The sequence below is a fragment of the Lontra canadensis genome, unplaced genomic scaffold (assembly GCF_010015895.1).
Source record: "Lontra canadensis isolate GAN:19392208 unplaced genomic scaffold, GSC_riverotter_1.0 scaffold5, whole genome shotgun sequence".
In the NCBI taxonomy this organism is placed as follows: Eukaryota; Metazoa; Chordata; class Mammalia; order Carnivora; family Mustelidae; genus Lontra; species Lontra canadensis.
Window position 1 is genome coordinate 29,574,561 of NW_022630999.1, and position 19,257 is coordinate 29,593,817.

The window sequence follows — 19,257 nt, forward strand, 5'->3', positions numbered from 1 at the left end:
ATCAGGAACAAACTTCCTTGGTGGCAGCAAGTGCTGGGGAAAATAATTAAGGAGTGATGCTAACATAATTGCTGATAAAACAATTTACCAAAGTGATAGCAATGGTCAGTTCTGGGATTTCCTTCTAGACATGCAAATGAAATTATTAAAATATTTATTTATTAATACTGATGATAGCCACATTAGCTGACATAGGTCTGTAATGCTCAAGATGTTGCAAACTCAGAGACTCTAGGAAATTCCTTTGTAGACCGTTATCTCCTTGCCCTTATGTGAACCTCTTTCGAACTTTATATCAGAGCTTCCTGTAAACTTGACCCAGTTAACTTAGATAAATTGCCATATCCATTGTTCATTTTACTTGATGTAGCATCTTTAATTCTTCTGTTATTAATGTGAAGAGCGAGTGTAGTAACTGAAGTAACTAGAAGTATGTAGGAGAGGGAAAAATCTTTCTTTGCCCATCTTAGGTTCTTTGGCTGGGGTCCTATAAATCAGACTGATGAGATATTAATAAGAGAGAAGCACACACATGTATTTAATATAGATTTATGTGACATGAGAGCTTAATGAGGACATGAAAGCAGTTAAATAGTTAAACCTGAGCATTTTTATTTTATATACTAGCTATGATAAAGAGTGGAAAGTCATGGAAAAATGTGATAGGACAAAAGGTATGGGTTAATGGTAGTAAACTGGGGGAAATTTAATGAGGCCCATCCATTCAGATTCCTCCTGGTGTTCCTCCATCTTTGGATATAAGGATGTTCTTTTTCTTCAGGCATGGAGAGGGAACTCAACAAGTGTCTTAGGGTTTGCTTCAAGGAAGTTCTTAAGAAGGGAGGAGATCAGAAAGTCTTTCCTGGACTTTCCATTTTTCAAATACCCTCAGCTTAAAGTATTCAATATGCCCAGGTGCTATATTTTGGGAGAGTGTGTCTCGAACTCCATCAAGTCCGCAATTTTTATTTGAGTTTTCTATTCTATTTGGTCCATCTGCAACACTACACATGGATCATTCATTCTCGTGTTTAAAAGAATGTGAACACCCTCTAGTGTTCTTACCTGCCATATCTTCCCAGAATTCAGTGACTTAAAATATTTACTTCTACTAAATACATATAATACCTTATACCTTTCTGATAGGAGATATATAATTTATCTTTGGCATAAGATTTATTTATATGCAACGGTCTAACATTGAGAATAGTAGATATCTTAGCAAAAGGACATTTATGAGCCAAGGCATCTGGTGAAATTCATATTTCTTTAATATAATATCTAGTTAATGGGGCAATAAAATTTTAGCCTACACTATTTTGCCATATTATCAACTTGCTTAAATATCCCTGTAATTGTGTTTGAGAGGGTATCCTAAGTATCAACTTCCTCATCTGTTAATATGGATGACATTCTAGTTCAGTGTTTACCAAATGAAGGACCACAAATTTGGTTTTACAAATCATTATTTCTTGTTCCGTGAAAACCACTCTCCATGACCAAATAGGCTTGGCAAATACTTGGATAAAGTTAAATGTTTGTTTCTTCAGGACTCCTCAGAAGACTTTAATATAGAGAATATATTCTGATTCTCCTACAGTAGGTAGACTTCATTGATTCCCAAATTTATTTGAAAAGATAAACTTTGTTTTGTTTTCTTATTTGTTGGAAATAAACTCTAGTGTCATGTTAGGGATTAGTTTTCCTTAGAACACATTTTGGAACTTAATGGAACACATGATATCTAAGCTTCAACTGTAACGTTTTTATTTTTTTCTTTTTTATAGAACTAATACATGAATTAATTTTAAAAAGTTAAACATTACCAACTAATAGTTTATTAATATATTCCTTGTCTATTTTCTTATCAAGCCCCAATGTAAAAGATAACTAGATTTGTTTATATCCAATTTCCTATTCTTCCCTGTAGCCCTTTCCCCCTTTATCACTATTTAACCTGAATTCATTTACCTTAGTAAATTATGTGCAGTCCTTTTTAAAATTTTTATCCTTTGACAGAAATGCTCAGAGATACCTTACCTCAAAAATAAACATATTCCTGACAAAGAAGGAGTGTGACTGAGCATTATTTCCTGAGTACGGAGTCATAGCAGATTATTTTTTGTCACTTTTGGCAAAGAGACTTAAGGAAAATCTGTTTCATGCTTCTAAAATTTTGAGAAATGAAATGGATAATTTTTACTTCTGAGTCTCCAAGAATTCCCTGGGGCACACTCTATGTGAGGCAGTTGAAAATGTCATTTCTAAGAGTATGGGAATGATAGCTTTTCTTCTATAATTGATCGAACCCAAGGTAGCAATTTTATATATGTAAGTATTTTCTTAGTAGTGGTTTTAGGACTATTTGGCCAGGTAAAAATCACCATGTAAAGGCAATTTCTAGTTTTAGAGGAAGAGTGAAAAGGGGGGAAAAAAGTATAAAACTCTAACCCCCTCTAAATAGGGTTTCTTCTAGTTAAGAGGGAAGGTGATTCTGTGTTTAAGACATCTAAGTTACTGTAAAAAGAGGGAGAGAGAAGAAAATTGAAGCAGTTTCTTGGTTATACTTAGCATTTTTCTCCTATTCCTCTCTTATGAAGGAGATCTTTTGATAACACTGGAATTCATGGGTTCTTAAGGGTTTTTATCCACAAAATAGCTAAGATTAGCCACATTACAAAGGATTTATTGGCAGAATTCCTTGTGTTCAATGATGTTAATATTAATCTGTGATCACATATTTACAGAGAATCCAGACTCCGCACTCTGCTAAGGTGTACCAGGAGTCCAAAATACATATATTTTCAAAGAGGAAAGCCATGTCCTCATTAGCCACTATAAATATGCAGGCTCTTGGGTCATTCCATCATCTTTGAAGACCCCTAGGTCAGCTAGATAAAGGACTTTTGTGAACTCTTCTCACCCACTTCCAATCTATAGCTACCACTAGCCACGGAAGGGCTTCTTTGCACAAGGCCCCCCTATTGTTTCTCTTTACCTCCTTGAACTTCAGAAAAAAAAAAAAAAAAAAAGTGAGAAGTTAGAGGCAAATCAACCATTTTATTATTTTTTTTCTTTTTATCTTTGTTAACTTTGAGACCAGTTCTGTTAGTTAAGTCTTTCATATAAAACCTGCCTGTGTGGTTGAGAAGGTGGCAGAAGGGCATCAGGCTACATTTTTTACCTGTTTAAAAATATAATCATTAAAGTGGGTTTTTTTTAATAGTGAGTAAAACAATTATTTTCTTTTTCCTCCTACACATTCATGCTAATGATAATAAATATCAAAGCAGATACTTTTTTTAAAAAAGTTTTTTTGTTTTTTGTTTTTTTTAATTTGACAGAGAGAGAGAGATCACAAATAGACAGAGAGGCAGGCAGAGAGCACAACGTGGGGCCTGATCCCAGGACACTGAGATCATGACCTGAGCCAAAGGCAGAGGCTTTAACCCACTGAGCCACCCAGGAGCCCCAATGCAGATATTTTTAAGTAGAATGTCTTACTTTTTGTCACCTAATTTTATGATTTTGGGGGTGTATCTCTTAATATAATAAAATTTAGAATCAAATCCTCATATATTTTGTAATAAAAAATAATTTTTTATATCAAGTAATGTATATAAATACCTTCTGGCAAATAGTAAACATTCAAAAATAATAGGTGTTTGTTTTATTATTATTAACTATTATGATCATTGTCATTATTATTATTATAATTACTATTTTGAAATTGAAACATTCACAATATCCAACAATGATGGATGGATTAATAACATATATTATATGCATTTGGAATATAGTAGCACAACTTTTATTGGAGACTTTTATAAAGATTTTTCAGTTAAATGGGGAAGTAGTTATGGATATATATTTAAAATATAAAATAGCTTTATAGCCCATGCTAGAAAACATTTCTTATATATAATAAAATGATTTTAAAAAGATACTAACACATGCATTTGGATGATGAGACAGATAATGAGTAATTTTTTATTTGTCTTTAATTCCATTTTTTTTGTTTGTTTGTTTTAAGAACAAGTATGTGGGGTGCCTGGAAAGCTCAATCGTTAAGTGTCTGCCTTTGGCTTGGTTCATGACCCCAAAGTCCTGGGGTAGAGCCCTGCTTCAGGCTCCTTGCTCAGTGGAAAGCCTGCTTCTCCTTCTCCCACTCTCCCTTCTTGTGTTCCTCTCTCGCTGTCTCTCTGTAAAATACATAAATAAAATATTGTTCTAAAAATATGTTACTTAAAGTGGAAAGTATTCAGTTAGGCACTCTAAGCTAAACTGCTAATCCCATTTTTTGCAAAGAAAGGTCCAAACACAATTTGTCATCAAATCCTTATCAGAACAGTTTTGCAAAAGTGTAACTGACCTCTTCCCTGAAGTTTAAAATATATCTTGCAGTTGGTGTTTGAAATTTCAAATTGTAACAGCAATCTTTGAAATTCTTGCAACCTTTGAACTTGGCATATCATTTAATTTTTTGTTACTTTTTTTAATTAATAGAATTTGTAATTTTGATTTTCTCCCATAACTTAAAGTCAATTAGACAATTAAATGAAGACCAAACACAGCAAGGCATGAGGCCTGTTCTCACTGTTTGAGAGAAAGGGACCTTGCTTCTCACAAAGATCTCATTTCAAGATCCAACATTCTGGTTCAGGTTTGCTACACAGAAGAGTAGTATGCTTTGTTGCTCCTTCTCTTTACTGAAATATCAATTTCTGGTTGATTGGTTATTGCCTACAGTCTTGAGGAAACCTGAGGAAGTTAATTCACCTCTCCCTGGAATGCTTTAGTTCACCCAAACCCTAGGCAAGAAGGCATCTGGTGAGGGACTCGGAATCCTTCAAGTATAATGAAAGAAGTTAACATCTACATTACTCTAAAACAGTAATTGTGCAAAACGTGGTCCTTGGAACATTTGCAACATAATAATCTGGGGAGTCTGCTAAAAATGCAGATGACTTGGCTCTACCCCAAAACAAGTAAATAAGAATATTTGAGGGTGAAGATTAAGTAAAATCATTTTTTAAAGTAAATTCTTCAAGGATTTACTTTGTCCATTAAGATTTTAGAACCAGTGATGTAAATGTTCATTGTTTCTGAGGAAGAACCAGTAAGACCCCATAGATAACTTACATACTCTTACCTGGGATATCCTTGACTCTTCTTTGTACCATTTCTCCCATAATTATGTTTTAAGTCACAAATTTGCTTCTCTGTTATAAGCTTTAATCAGCTTGACACTTTTCTTCCTCTGCTTCTGGAGAGATAGATTCTCATAATTTTCTATTAAGATTAAAGAATGGTAGATATTTAACTGCATCATCTTTTCGTCCTTTGGTCTGCCCTTTCCTCCTAACCCAACAAATAAAATAGAACAAATACTTACTGTGTTCCTTATCAATCTTAAGCAATTTGATGCCATCCTCCAAGGAATTACAGTTGGTATGAAGTCTTTCAAGACTTTCCATTGCAAGTGACAGAAAATGCAATGTTGACTATCTTAAATACTAAATGGGATTGACAAGAAATACAGAGGTAGGGACAATGGATTCTGGGGGAGGCTTAATCCAGTGACACAATAAAATCTACAAAGAAACCTGATATAAGGCATCTACCTCATCCTAATATTAGCTCCTTTCCTGGTGTAAGACAACATTCAGCAGATTTTGGTGACTCTACTCTTCCTTGTTCACCTCTGAAAGGTAAGTCAAGAGGATATGGAAATTAAAGATTCTAATCATCAATAAATAAATCAATTTTGGTAAAATTTCTAATGCATTTTATTGCCCATTTCCTTTCAAAAATATTTATATCACCTTATAAATTAAGCTATATTTTTTATTATTTTTAAAGTTATAAAATTTTGGCAAATCCAAATAAGGGTAATATAGAAGAAAAACTATCAAAAAAAGTATGTGTTTTCATTTGTTTATGTTCATTGGATTATCTAATTTGAGTAATGCAATTGTCTTTAGGGTTTCTGCTTTTTGGGGTAGGAATGGAAATATTGTTAAATTATTTTTGCTTCCTGGAAATATATTAGAGAAAACTTGTTTCCTAATAATGTCAGATAGAAATTTTTCTTATGAATCATTTTAAAATGATTTTCAAGATCCTTGGCTGAAAAAAACCCTTACAATTATGATTTTACAAGAAATTAAAATTAATAAAGTAACATATAGCATGATGATGCATAGGAATTAGCTAATAAGGTATACTGGAATATTTTATTCTAAATAGTCTATATAGAGCTTTTATAATTTATATACTCATATAATATGTGTAAATCAGAATCTCATAATATTCATTATATCTTAACAAGGAACAGCGTCATCTGATTTTTTCCGTAACTACTGACATTTCTTTTAGCAAAGACTATAAATTCTTTCCCAGACCCAAGTTGTTAACTTAGAGTGGACTTTTCTTCTACTTTCAGCACACACAACATCAGGGAGACTATTCTAAATCAGGTAAAACAGAGGAATGGTTGACATTTTTGGATTGAGGAAAAAGTATATAGCAGTTGTTATATTAGTGTTGGACGGGAGTATTAAGGGGTAGACTGGAAATCCTAAGTGTAATGAATTTTACCAAAGGGCTATTTGTAAGGAAAGGTGAAGATTCTTGTGATTTAAAGTCAAGGGATTACAGACTGAAATGCTTCTGCCAGCCTACATTTTGCTTAGCAGCAAGAAATCAAACAAAAACATTAAAGGGGAAGAGAATATGTGTTGAGTATCCACTGTGACAGTGAATTACAAAAGCAAATGTTTACATCACCCACACCTAAAAATTAATTTATCATGGGGTTATGGACATTGGGAAAGTTATGTGCTATGAAGTGTATAAACCTGGCGATTCACAGACCTGTACCCCTGGGGCTAATAATACATTATATGTTAATCATAAAAATTTAAAAATTTAAAAAAATTAATTTATGTCCCATTCAAAGAACCAGAAAGATTGCAATTAAAATAATTTCATAACATTTCTAAATCCTGAGCAGGGATTCCACTGGCCCATGTGGGGTTAGCCGCACACCGTTTGACAAACAGCCAGTGACATCTGAGAAGATTACATTCATTTGGCTACTTGGGCCACATGCCTATTCATAAAATAGTAAACCATCTCCAGTTTCTGAGCGTCCCATTGCAAAAGTATGGCTACTCCAATAAATATAAAGACGTGGAAAAATAACTTTTTTGAGAAACCATAGGAGAGGACAGGGCTGAGCAGATAAAAATTGGGTATTTAGAGAGCAGACATCTTGGAAGTACTTTCTCTTGTCATATCTGGGACAGTCTGAGTATCCAACGCTGATGGATGACAACTAATTAAACAAAATAAATATCCATAAGGCCACATTGATATGAATAAATAAAATAAATAGATTTTCCCCCTTAAGTAGAATGTCAAATAATGTACCTAGAAAATATTATGGACCTAGAGAATTGTCAATGTTGACTAATATTTCTCATTAATTACAAAGACAGGCATAGTTTTATAGGGTAGAAAACTGTATACCAAGTTTCTGACCTTAACCCACACATCAAAGTTGACATCACTAATATTGGGACAGATATCATGGACCTGCTAATATGCAACACTCAAAAAGGCAGGTTCTGTATCACTTCTGTAACATTTCTGCCCAAACCACAATCTGATTCTAACCATGAGAAACAAGAGACAAGCTCAAATTGAGGGCTAGTTTATAAAATAACTGGCCTGTATTCTTCAAAGTTGTCAAGCTCAATGTACACAAAGAAAAGTCAATATTTTTCTAAGTTAAAAGAGACTAATGAGTAATGATATCTATAAGCAGTGCATGCCATGGATTGCTTCTTGAGCTGAGGAAAAATATAGCTAAAACATAAACTATTGAAACAGATTTATATATGATTGTGGATTAGATAATAGTATTATATTCAGGTTGAATTTCATTATTTTGATGATCACACTATGGTTATGAAGGTGAACATCTTAGTATGTAAATACTAGGTAGCAAATAGTAAGTATTTAGAAGTAAAGTGCTATGATGCTCTAACTTACTCTTAAATGTCAGCCAAAGGATATAAACTGTGGATATATACATTAAAGATGTCAGCCTTTGAGTTAGTAAAGAAAAAAAAAACTGTTTTCCATGTATTTCCATGATATAACCAAATATGAATATTTAGAATATTATATATTGATGCTCTTTTTAAAAGATTTTATTTATTTACTTGAATGAGAGAGCATGAGCAGGGAAGAGAGGCAGAGGGAAAGGGAGAAGCAGATTCCCTGCTGAGCAGGGAGCTCTATCATAGGATCCTGGGACCAGGACCGAAGATGAATGCAGACACTTAACTGACTGAGCCACCCAATCACCCCAACTCTTGATGCTTTTTATTTAGAATATTATATGGTATTGATGCTTTTTAATTAGTTGTAGGAATCTAAGAAAAAAGTTGTAACTAAAGAATGGGTCAGAGACTTTTTAAAAACATACCTCCACTACTGCTTATGTACTTATTCCCACAATAGATGAATATAATTTAAATGTATTGGATAGGTATCCAATCTTGGGTGAGGTAGGATGGACTCTGGAAAAGTCATAGATTAGGAAAATATGCTGGAAAAAATTGTAAGTTTCCTGCTTGTCATGTAAAAACTGGATACAAAAAAATTAACAATTCAAAACACAGTTTTTTAAAACAAACATTAAAGGTAACAATTTTGTTTCAAGAATTCTTTAATAGTAGAAACGTTATTATTTCAGATAATATGTATTAATATTTTAATGCTTTTAATATTTCAAAATTGGCTGAAATCTCATTTAATAAGTTGAAACTTGTGAGAAGGATAATGGGTATGGGAACTTGGCATGCAATTTGTCCATTTTCATTGTTAAAAAATAAATTTTTGTAACATTTTGTTTTTTAAAAAACTGGCTTTATATTTTTTTTATTTAACCATAGAGAATTATATTTAATTAGTCAAAGACTCATGCATTTTAAACTGGATTTAATAGTTAATGTCTGAAATGAAGGATGGCATAAATTACCTAGTCAAAAATAAAAACTAATACCCAGAGAAATTAAGGAAATTACCCAGAAAGAACTTGTGCTTGATGTTTCTCTTAAAATACTCTTGTTTAACTTTCACTGTCTTACCCCTTATTAACGGGTCTTTTCAAAAACAATAGAAGCAGGAAGAAATGGCAATATTTTATTACTTTTATTTTTTAAGATGTATCTATTTATTTTAGGCAGAAAGAGAGACAGAGAGAGAGCTTGGGGTGACAGGCAGAGGAGAGGGGGAGAGAAAAATCTCACACAGACTCCCCAGAGTTGAAGCCCTCAGCAGCAGCAGCAGCAGAGGGGCTTCATCTCACAACCCTGAGATGGGCACCTGAGAGGAAATCAAAAGTTGGAAGCTTCATCAACTGAGCTACCCAGGCACTCCAGAAATAGTAATATTTTAAAACAAAGAAAATTGATATTAAGCACCAGAAAAATGGGATTTTTTTGGTATAAAATTAGACTATATATTCTGACCTTTTTTTTTTTTTTTTTCTTCTTATGTTCTACCTAAGGTTCCTTTGCTTTTCTTAGCTGGTTGGCTGAAGCAGGCATTTGCTAAATAGTACCCTTGGGGCTTGCTTGGGTGAGTTAATAGAGAGTTCTGAAGTAACAAACATGGTATAAAATAGCTTATTCTGAAACACGACCTTTAATAAACTGTCTCTATTGTATAAAACATTTTAGGAAAACTCTTCCAGATAATTTGTTGCAGATTAGATTAAAGGAGGGCGGGGGCAGTGGGAAAGCCCTACTTCTTATTCTCCTCTCCCTGATTCATAGCTGTAAATTCTGCATTTATTTGTTTATAACAAAACTAGCTGTAGCTATAATTCTGCATTTAAATCTAAATTTGAGGGGGTATAGCACATAAGGAAAGATATTGTCATTTCACAGCTATCTTCAAAAAAATAAAAATAATAAAAATAAAGAGAGAAAGAAGGGAGGAAAAGAAGAAAGGAAAGAAAAAATCTTTGTTATTATTAATTATAATTTATAAATGGTAAGGAATTTCCTCTTAAAATGGGTTGTTTTGGGGCCCAGAATTATGTTTTTTCTTCTTTCCTTGTTATACCAAACTTCTTCTACATAGGATTACCTGTAGATTAAAAGATCCATAGATTGAAATTGATAGCAGTGCATATGGGTGTATCTATTTATGTAAGTGTATGTGTGTGTGTAAACATATATATATCTAGATGTTAGAAATCAAGTAAACTCAACCTTAGAAGAGGACCTCAATACCAAAGGAAATATTAGAAAACAGATAAGCCAAGATATCTAAACATTGTAAAATTTACCAAGTACTATGCTACTTTGGCCATCAAAATAGAAAGAGAAATCTAACCAGTCACTTAAATGGCATTTCTCACTGCTGTTGCACAAGTGTTTTTCTTGACTTTTAAGGACATTTTACTACTAGGCTTTATAGCTAGGAAATACAGTAGAGTGAAGAAGAGGACAGTTCTCAGCAATATTTGTGTAATAAATAACAGGTCCATGATGCATTTTGTGTTAGGGTCTCTTGATGTAGGTAGAGTTCAAAATACTAAATAGTAGAGTATGCAAAACAATTCCTAAGGAAGCCCCCAGATGTACGATTCTTCCCTACAGTTTTCTCATTGTCAGACATGAAATGGCCCCAAATTAAGTTACAGCTCTTCCTAACAAAAGTGATAGACTAGTCTTTGCAATCCTATGGAAGGCATTATTTGAGTTTGTGTTCCTGCAAATCATTCTAAAAATAAAATATCATATTTCATAAAATATAAATATGTATGAACATATATATGACTATAATACATAATTTCATGGAATATAATTATATACATATGTGTATACATATATGCATATATTTCATATATATTATATGAAATATATGTATATGTATAGACTAGGAAATATGGGATTTTCTTTTTATAACCTTTTATATATACATATACATATTATATGCATACATGCATATGTATGTGTGTGTGTATATATACACACACATATAGATAGAGAGGAGATGGAGGGTGTATTCATATATTAAGATCTATAAAAATGTGATCTTTCTGCCAGCCTATGGTATACTAGCTTTGATGAAATTTGGTACATTAAAAAAAAAAAAAAACTAAATGAACTTTTGTCCTCCGATCCTATGTAGTTTAAACATCCTGGTAAAAATGTTATATTAATGTGTTGATTTTGAATTTTCATATACAGATAATTAATTGTTCCTTGTAGGCTTGGGTTTGAGAAGAATTTCTGAAAATAAATTAATCTCCTGCACATTTTATTCCTGCAGAGGAAGGAGTGTCCATGGTCAGGACAAATTCTAGCACTACAAACAAGATGTCCTTCCTTATATATGACTGCTTTCTTCAAGCAAATGATTAGAAAGATTAACGTGCAAATAACAGACTAAAGCAGCTCTTACAAGGGAAAAAAAAACACGTCCTGATACACTGAAAATCATTGGTACCAAAATCTATTTCTATAAACGTCAGTTAGTTTTATGATAATCAGAATATATTGTTTGGAGAAAAATATTAATTTAGGTAGGTCTGAAGAGTTGTCACCCAGTTAATTAATCCCATCTGCTATTTTTACTGTCAGAGCTACAGCAATCTGTTTGCCAGAAATTCAAAACCAGAAAAAAAAAGCCCCATGAGCCCCATGAACAATCTTTGTCTATGTCTTTCACCTAATATACATTAATTTGAATTTGAAAAGGTGACTAAAAAAAAGAAATTATCAGGATAATGTGCTTTATTTCATTTGTGTTCATGGAAATTTAGGAAGTTAACTTTGAATATCATGGCATTCAGAAAAACCAAACTCTGAAATTTCAGGAAAAGAGAGAGAGTGTGTGTGTGTGCGTGTGTGTGTGTGTGTGTGTGTGTGTGTGAGAGAGAGAGAGAGAGAGAGAGAGAAAGAGAAAGGAGGTGTAGAAATATCATTAAACAATTTTACCTTTGTTCCAAAAATAGAAGGAGTGGTTTCACTTGCAATTAAAGTGTGTACTTTATTATTTATAATCTTCTCCTTGATTTCTTGTGTCAAAATTTTTCACTGCTCTTCTTTCTGTTATGTTAACTTTGGAGTAGAACTTGAAAGATGATTTTTTTTCATACTTAATGTCCTATGTAGTCTTTATTCTTTAGATAATACTGTATTACAGGAGGCCTAAGATTAGACTTGTTGCTGAGAAATAATTCATATGTGACAATGTAATGTGAGTAATTACGTGCATTATAAATTTCCCAAATAGACATATGGTATCTTGTTTTCCCCTGTGAGTTTATCACTCAGGTGCTTAGGGAAGTGCATTAACTTTTCAAGACACCCATTTCCCTAAGCTTTTAGATTATGCCAGAGCATAGAATGTAAATAAACTGAGATATTTATCAGTAAAGAGAACTGGGTAAGCGCATAGGCTCTATGTGGCCACTGAACCTACATATCACATTTATCATTAGAAATGTCAGTTTCCCTTTCACAGTTCATGAAACCAAAGTTGTCAGGAAGTGACAAACCACAAGAGCTAACGTGCTATTTTTAATCCTTATTTTATTTCATCTCATAGTCCGACATTAATATGCATTTCTTCCCCTTCATAATCCTACCTTTATGATTAGGTCCTCCCTTTCATAAACATCTCCTCTAACGTTTATATCTTGTTGCTTTATGTCTTTTCCTAGAATGATTATATTCATACCTATGCCTGAACTGATTCTGTTGTATTTATATTTTAAATTGTATTTTCATCTACTAGATTCCTCTACCTATTTTATTTTAAACTTACCCCACCCTCACCCAAATAGATCACATTTTGTTTTCCCTCAAACTTGATCTCCTCACCTATTTTTTATTCTTAAATTAAGAGTGTCCTTATTTACTGACTCTAGTCAATTCGAAGTCATACCTCTCTTTCTTCTTTACCCAGTATTGTTTGAGAAGTCATGATGCCTGCCCTGAAATGTAAATTCTTTGAGGATGGAAACCAATAGTGACTATGTTGTTTGCCAAATATTAACTCAGTTCTGAATTTATATTAGGGTACACAATGTTTGTGCATACAATTACAAAAAAAATATTAAACATAATTCATGTTACTGGTTACATTGGAATTTTATCATTAGAATTTTGCTTGACATTGTTGGGTCATAGCAAGATTTCCAATTATTTTGGACCTATTTTCATGGTCGTAGCTATCAGAAATAGATTTTATTTTCTTCTCTTTGTCCATACCACATGTAGGGAAAACCTGTAACCCTAAGGAACATCTAAGGTTTTATATAACCGCTTAAGAAAAAGATATACCCCTAAAAAACCTTTAATTCATCTGATTCCAGCTCATTACATCATTCACTGATTTATTGATTCACACATATTGAATTATGTGATTTTAAGAAAGACTTACTTATTCAACACACATCTATATGTGAGGAACTTCCCTAGAACTTGGGTACGTAGATAAACCAGACAATGACTCTTGCCCTCATGAAACTTATATATATATGAAAGTAAGTGCTAATAACAAAAGAAAAGAGCAAAACTAGGTGGGTGGTGAATCTCTGAAGGGAAATATTGACGTCTCAAAGAAAAAGGGAGAGAGAACAAATGAAAATATTTTGGCCTTACTCCAGAAATTGTGACTGAGGAAGATAGATTACAATCCTTTTCTCCTTTTCTCCTTTCACAAACGGGGGTTGCATTTCTTTTTTTTTTTCTTTTGTTCCCAGTCAACTCCCAGCCTAAGTAGTGTGATAGAAAGTCTAATGCGCTGAAGAAATAAGGTCTGAAATAGCCAATGAAAGAAGCCATTCCTAAAGAATGAAGAGTTAATGAAGAATTTTTAACAGCCTATCGACTCAGCTTCACTCTGTTACCATTTAAATGGCCTCAAATGGGATGTGAAGCTTAACATATCACGAAATAGCATGTAGTTTCTGGTGGCTGCAAACATTTTCTCATTAATCCTAGTTGCCGGATACATCAGCAATACCAAGACAAGAGTCTACAGCCTTGCCTCAAAATTCTTTCTTTTGTTTTAAAGATGGAATTTAAGAAAATTAAGCAAAAAGCAAGACTACAAACATTTTCCTTCTTGTCACTATTATTAAAAATGCATTTTTAGGGGCTCCTGGGTGGCTCAGTGGGTTAAAGCCTCTGCCTTCGGCTCAGGTCATGATCCTAGGGTCCTGGGATCGAGCCCCACATCAGGCTCTCTGCTCGGCAGGAAGCCTGCTTCCCTTCCTCTCTCTGCCTGCCTCTCTGCCTACCTGTGATCTCTGTCTGTCAAATAAATAAATAAAATCTTTAAAAAAATGCATTTTTAAATAAAAGAATATCCTGTTTGTATTGGCAGTTATGACTAGACCCAGTATTCTACTTCCAACCAAAAAAAAGGATTAAAAATTCATATGTAACATACATGCCTCTCTCCTGTTTATTACCTATTTATATGATGTCTTAAATGTTCACATGTCCTTGCTTCCATGTTTTTATATGTTGTCCAATACATATAAGTGCCAAACATGCTATTTTGCCATATCTTATCGACAGTCACAAAGTGTTTTTCTAATTATGAATATGATTACATATAAATATAAATTACATATATGGAACATGTCTTACTCATAGAAGCTCTACCATATCTATGACTTTTTTGCAAGATACCAACTTGGACAAAGTTGGGTTTTTCCCCCCTTCTGATACAGATACTGACAAAATATCTGTAATAAAATTTGCCAATAGTGTATTATTAATTAAAAATATTTATAGGTAATCAAATCTTTGATACCTCAATATCTCAATTGGATGTTCTTTCCTCAGTGATTAGGGTGAACGAGTGTCTGGAGTTGACCAGGATAGTTCCAGCTTATGCCGGGTATCTCACCATGCTATTACTAATCCTCCCTTTTACTCAAGAAAGTGTCCCTATTTATATGACCAATTAAATAGTCACCATATTCATGACTGATGTGAAACCTATCATTAGGACCTTGCTCTTTAATGTGACTTCCAAGACATTATTCATCTACTCCTCTACCCTTCTGAAACATCTTTAGCTCCTTTGAGAATTATTGCTATCATCTTTTCTCTCTTCATCACTGTCATGGACATCTCTCTGCATTTGGTGAAGGCTTCCGTAATTGGTCTTACTCTCTATCCCTACTGAGCTCTCACCCTTTTTGTATGTATGCTTTTGAACAGCCAAACACTGTGAAGTCTCAGTTCTTTTCCATTTCATCTCTAATCATATTCACCTCCATCCAGTTTCATATTCATAATGATTCCCTGGGTCTTGTCTGCTTTGCTATAAAAAATCTGATATTCAAACATTCCTTTTTTTGACTAACCCTTTAACCCCACCAATGCCTCAAAGATTTGCCCCTTAACTATCATGCTTTCAGTCTTTTGTTAATTTCTTTGACCCTTAGTTTTTTCCTGTTTAGAATATTTCCTTTATATATTCTTGATTTTTCTTTTTGCCTTATTTCCCCAAAAGAACATAAATTTTAGTAGAGTAGGGATTTTTCTGTTTTGTTTACCACTGTCTCTCTAATATCTACAAGGGTGGCTAGCACATAGTATGCCTTCAACAGATATTTGCTGAATGAATGTTTGAATCAGATTCAATCTAAATGTCAACTCAGATATCTTATTTTGGTGATTTAAACTCAAAAAGCTTCCACCTTCATTTCTTACACTTCAGAAATGTTCTGTTCTATCTTGTTCATAGCAATAACAGCTCCAGAAATTTACTTGCTTTTTTTTTTTTTTCCCTTAATCTCAAAGTCAGGAACTGACTCTGTCTTGCTCACAACTCTATCCCTATCACTTAAATATTGCATAGTATATTATAGGACTTCACAAAATTATTTGTTGATTTGCTAACTTTTCAATAAAATATGGGTAGTAGCAACATCTAGTTCACTGGGCTGTTGAAAAGATCAATGATATCATATATAAGGAGCTTTGTACATTGCCTAGCAAAAGTAAGAACTCAACATTTAGCTGTTTTCATTGTGCCACACATAAAAGCAGCAAGAGTAGACTTAAAAGCAAATTAATTAAAAAAAAAAAAAAAGAAAGAAAGAAAGCAAATTGATCATGTTGCGAACTTACCATTCTTTTAAATGGCCAAACACTATCTTAAAGATGATGCTAAAACTCTTATTAACATGGCAGAGAAGGACCTGCATTATCTGATTTTTATTTGTGTTTCCTGTTTCATCTTATGTAAAGTTCAAACCACCTCAAAAGCCATGTTTTCAGTATGAAACTCTTTCAGTACTCAAACTCTTCAAGAGCAGGGGTTATTTTGTGTTCATGTGTACATCTTTGGTACCCATTGAAGTGACTAACACAGGACAGGTATAGAACTTTCATGGACTTCCATCAACATATCTAACGCCTCAGCAGCATCCACACCCTTTATCCATTCAATTTTCCTTCCCTCCTTTTACCATCAATAAAGCATAGGTGTCATATCTAATCCCCATTTACTACATGTACAATAGACTCTCTCCTTTCATGCCTTTTCAAGGACATCACTCCACTAGCTTTTTTTCACTTTCTAACAGTATTACTCTTAATTCTCCAGAGAATCGTCTATCTATAATATGTTGCTTCTAGTCCCAATTTTTCAATGAAAACTCTTTTAACTCTACTTTTTCCTACCAGCTAAAATCTTTTTCTGTGCTCTACTTGCACCAGAACTTCTGGAAAGATATTACTTAAAGTTTCTACTTCCTTAACTTTCTTTTTTTTTTTTAAAGCATACTTCAATTTGGTTTTTATCCTGCCACACCTTCAAAAATGACCATAGCAAGGTCATCAATAACTTCTACGTCACCAAATTGTCAGTGCTTTTTAATGCTGTTATTTGGAAATAGTTTCAAACCTACAAAAGTTCCAAAAATAAAAATAGTGCAGAACACACCACATAGCCTTTATTTATATTTACTTATTGCTAACTTTTCATCCCATTTCCCCCCCCACCTAACCCCCAACCCTGAAATCAACATACCACCAGTTTTAACTTTGAAATGTTACAGAATGAGTTATGTATCATTGACAGTCCTTTAGTCCTAATAGTCCTAATTGCAGTGTATTTCCTAAGAAATAAATTTTTTTTTAATTTTTATTTATTTATTTTATTTCTTTTCAGTGCTCCAGAATTCATTGTTTATGCACCACACCCAGTGTTCCATGCAATACATGCACTCCATAATACCCACCACCAGGCTCACCCAACCTCCCAACCCTCAGTTTTTTCTCAGAGTCCACAGTCTCTCATGGTTCTTCTCCCCTTCTGATTTCCCCCAACTTGCTTCTCTCCATCTCCCCATGTTTTCCATGTTATTCCTTATGCTCCACAAATAAGTGAAACCATATAATTGACTCTCTCTGCTTGAATTATTTCACTCAGCATAATCTCTTCCAGTCCCATCCATCTTGATACAAAACTTGGGTATTTATCTTTTCTGATGGAGGCATAATACTCCATAGTATATATGGACCATGTCTTCTTTATCCATTCATCTGTTGAAGGGTATCATGGTTCTTTCCACAGTTTGGCAGCTGTGGCCAGTGCTGCTATGAACATTGGGGTACAGATGGCCCTTCTTTTCACCACATCTGTATCTTTGGGGTAAATAATCAGTAGTGCGATTACAGGGTCATAGGGAAGCTCTATTTTTAATTTCTTGGGGATTCTCCACACTGGTTTCCAAAGTAGCTGCACCAACTTGCATTCTCACCAACAGTGTAAGAGGGTTCCTCTTTCTCCACATCCTCTCCAACACATGTTGTTTATTGCCTTGTTAATTTTGGCCATTCTAACTGGTGTAAGGTGGTATCTCAATGAGGTTTTGATTTGAATCTCCCTGATGGCTAGTGATGATGGGCATTTTTTCATGTGTCTGTTAGCCATTTGTATGTCTCCTTTGGAGAAGTGTCAGTTAATGTTTTCTGCCCATTTTTTGACGTGATTATCTGTTTTGTGTGTGTTGAGTTTGAGGAGTTCTTTATAGATCTTGGATATCAGCCCTTTGTCTGTATTGTCATTTGCAAATATCTTTTCCCGTTCCATGGGTTGCCTCTTTGTTTTGTTGACTGTTTCCTTTGCTGAAGCTTTTGATCTTGATGAAGTCCCAACAGTTCATTTTTGCTTTTGTTTCCTTTGCCTTTGGAGACATATCTTGAAAGAAGTTGCTGTGGGCGATGTTGAAGAGGATATTGCCTATGTTCTCCTCTAGGATTCTGATGGATTCCGGTCTCACTTTGAGGTCTTTTATCTATTTCAAGTTTATCTTTGTGTATGGTATAAGAGAATGGTCGAGTTTCATTCTTCTACACATGGCTGTCCAATATTCCCAGCAAAATTTATTGAAGAGACTTTTTTCCATTGTATATTTTTTTCCTGCTTTGTCAAAGATTACTTGACCATAAAGCTGAGGGTCCATATCTGGGCTCTCTACTCTGTTCCACTGGTCTATGTGTCTGTTTTTGTGCCAGTACCATGCTGTCTTGGTGATCACAGCTTTGTAGTAAAGCTTGAAATCAGGCAACGTGATGCCCCCAGTTTTGTTTTTCTTTTCAACATTTCCTTAGCAATTTAGGGTCTCTTTTGGTTCCAAACAAACTTTAGGATTACATTAAAAAGATTATCCACCATGACCAGGTGGGATTTATCCGTGGGATACAAGGGTGGTTCAACATATGCAAATCAACCAATGTGATAGGACAAATCAGTAAGAGAGGAGAGAAGAACCACATGGTCCTCTCAATTGATGCAGAAAAAGCATTTGACGAGATACAGCATCTGTTCCTGATTAAAATGCTTCAAAGTATAGGGATAGAGGGAACATTCCTCAACTTCATAAAATCTATGAAAAACCCACAACCAATATCATCTTCAATGTGGAAAAGCTGACCGCCTTCCCTTTGAGATCAGGAACACGACAAGAATGTCTTGTCTCTCACCAGTTTTGTTCAACATAGTATTAGAAGTCCTAGCAACAACAATCAGACAACAAAGAGAAATAAATGCATTCAAATTGGCAATGAAGAAGTCAAACTCTCTCTTTGCAGATGACATGATACTTTATATGGAAAACCCAAAAGACTCCATCCCCAAACTACTAGAACTCATACAGAAATTCAGTAATGTGGCAGGATACAAAATCAATGT